The sequence below is a fragment of the Crocodylus porosus genome, unplaced genomic scaffold (assembly GCF_001723895.1).
Source record: "Crocodylus porosus isolate Cpor-Errol unplaced genomic scaffold, CroPor_comp1, whole genome shotgun sequence".
NCBI classification, from domain to species: domain Eukaryota; kingdom Metazoa; phylum Chordata; order Crocodylia; family Crocodylidae; genus Crocodylus; species Crocodylus porosus.
The window spans coordinates 180,501,664-180,504,495 of record NW_017728906.1 but is presented as its reverse complement, the minus strand read 5'-3'; the positions used below and the strand labels follow the sequence as shown (position 1 = coordinate 180,504,495).

Below are 2,832 nucleotides of genomic sequence, written 5' to 3'. Positions count from 1 at the left end.
GGGTGGGTATTGGGTGAAGGAACATGTATGTGTGTTTGTGGATATGTGGGGTGTGAGTGGGTGCAGGGTTTGTGAGGGGCTGTGTGTGGGGGTGGCTGGAGTATGTGAGGGGGTGTGGATGTGGGGATATGCTTGTATGGCAGTGTGAGGGTGGTGTGGGTGTATGTGTATGGTGGGGTGTGCTTGTGGGACTCGCCCTATGAACACACACACACATATGCACTCCCTCCCTATAGACACACACATGGGTGCTGGAGCGGGTACCCATGTCCCTGGGTCTGGCAATGCAGCCAGGAGCCATGTGGTGCTGGAGCAGTGTGGGGTTAGGAAATATGGAAGAAATCAAACTTTGCATTGTGGTTGAATCAGAACTGACAGAGCCAGCTTTTCTTTATTAGGGCTATACTGTGATCACAGGGGGAATTCCATACAGCAAGGGGAATCACCCACTTGTCTGTTTCAAAGGATTTCTCGAACTCTTTTAAAAGTTTACAAACATTTTTATACTTAAGACAGAAAAAGAGGGGAAAAAATCACCTTGGCGAAACAAAACAATGGTAAATCACACAGACATCCAGGCAATTTACTTAAAGAAAACATCTGTGTACAGGGTAATATATCAAGACTGAACAAGGCATGCAGGAATCCTTATCTCAGAACATGTAACTGAAATAAGAAGTATCAGCACTTCTGGTCTCTGTCTGTTTTTCTAGTCAAGTAGGCCAGAAGCCCAACTAAATTTACTACCACATCCCTCATTTGTTTGTTTTTTTCCTTCTAGCAAGTTAGATATTTATAGCTATAGGCCTTTCAACTTCTTGTTTTTCAATTTACAAATTATATACTTCATTTCTGGTTGATGGGCTATTTCGCATTTGCTTAGTAGCACAACTTAAGCAACATTGTACTATCATAAACTCTAGGCATACTCCAAGAAAAATAACAAACAAGATCAACAAACTATGAATGACGGTAGAGCCTAAGGAACTGAAAATAGAGCTAAACCAAGAACTCAAATTCCAACTATCTGACTCATGCAATTGAGCTGCTTCTTTTTGAATATGTTTACTTAAATCCTGGATTTCTTCTGAATTATCGGGAATATAAGTACAACATTCTTTACTTATTAAAGCACAGACTCCTCCTTTGCTGGCTAGTATATAATCTAACGCAAGTTGGTTTTGCAATGTCATTTGCCTTATTTCCTTCATTTCTGTATTTATTTTATCAAAACTATCAGCAGTAGCATTAGCAATCTTTTCCAGAGATGCTGCAACTTTCTTTATTTCGGACAAAACTAAGCCTGTGCCATAGCTGGGGAACATTATACTCCAAAACCTTTGATTTTCTGTAATTTCGTGAACATTGCAAATTCTTCTTTTAGGTAAGTGAGATCTAATAGTAAAGGCAGGACACACTGCAGAGACATAGCATGTTCCTCTCTAACTGGAGGGAAGATTTTTGTAGGCCTTATCTCCACACACAAAATAGTGACCAGCTAATGCAGTAAATCCACCTGCATTATAGAGTGGGGACATCATCCATTGTGAATAATAGCCTGAAAACTGACCTGCAGAGGAGTAGTTAGATATCCAGGAGTTATTAGAAAACTAAGCACCATTTATCTTAAATTCTACCTCACACTTACTGACTCCTACTGCAACACAAGATCCATTACAGGTCCAACAGAACTTTCCAGGGGTGGCATACACTAATCATACATAGTCAGACCGGTTGCAACTTACATTCTGCCAAGTTTTGTTTCCATGAAAATCTGAATAGTAAGGGGCTAACATCTGAGTTGCATTCAAAGGTACTGGTATCATGGGTATTCCTCTGGTAGAATAGATCGGGACATGACTACATATCCAACAACAAGAGACTTTTAAATCTATCCCAATTTGATTAACTAAAGACAAGAACACATTTTCATGAAATGATCTTCTTTGTCGGTGTGGAAGTGTAGTTTGGTTTACAGAGTTTCTTATAACTGATGAGTCAACTTCCTATAAGATGGCTCAAAAAGAAATACTGGGAGCTACCCAAATCACGACTAACCAACTCCAACTCAGGAACCAGGAGCTAGGTAGAGGACTTTTTCCTGTCCCAAAGGGCATAGTGGTGTCGTTGGGGCACATCCTCTTCACTCTGTAGTGGCAAATCCTTTTCGCCAGTAGGCGCTTGGCTCACTACTGGTCTTGAGCTCTCCTGCTGGCAGGCACTAGGCTTACTACCAGTCTATGGAGGCTGATTACAAGATTGATATGGAGGAGACTCTGGGTCTAATGGGGCTGATGTTTTCTTACTGTGTGAAGCATGAATCCATGTCTGGAGTCCTTGACACATTATTGCAGTGTTGGTGGTCAGGAGTATCTGGAATGGGCCTTTCCAGCAAGGTTCCAGTGATGACTTTCATTGAGGGATTTTTATATGGACCCAGTCACCAGGCAGGATAGAATGGCACAGCTTTTCTGGTTCTTTGGGGAAAGCTGCCTGTACCTGTGAATGAAAAGCCTTAACACACTTCATTAGTGCCTTACAATAGTCCAGAATGTTATCATCAAGTGAATGTATATTGCAAAAATGGAAGGCAACAGATGGCGAGGTGGGGAGCCTCATGGGTCTTCCCATTAGAATTTCATGTGTCTTTTGGTTGGCAGCTCATACTCATAAGGGCAATGGGAAGTGCATCTGGCCATTTGAGGTGAGTCTCAGCACAAATTTTGGCCAGTTTATTTTTCAGAATGCCATTTTGGCATTCTACTTGGCCGGAGGCCTGTGGATGGTATGGGCAATGAAAGTTCTGTTGGATCTGCAGGACTTTGCAGACTT

The 2,832-nt window shown here is 41.8% G+C and overlaps 1 protein-coding gene across 5 annotated transcripts in view; it reads left to right on the top strand.

The window, feature by feature from the left end:
- ARHGAP42 (Rho GTPase activating protein 42) overlaps nt 1-2,832 on the top strand; it is a 305,839-nt gene that overhangs the window by 225,343 nt on the left and 77,664 nt on the right. The gene's annotated exons all lie outside the window — the stretch shown is intronic.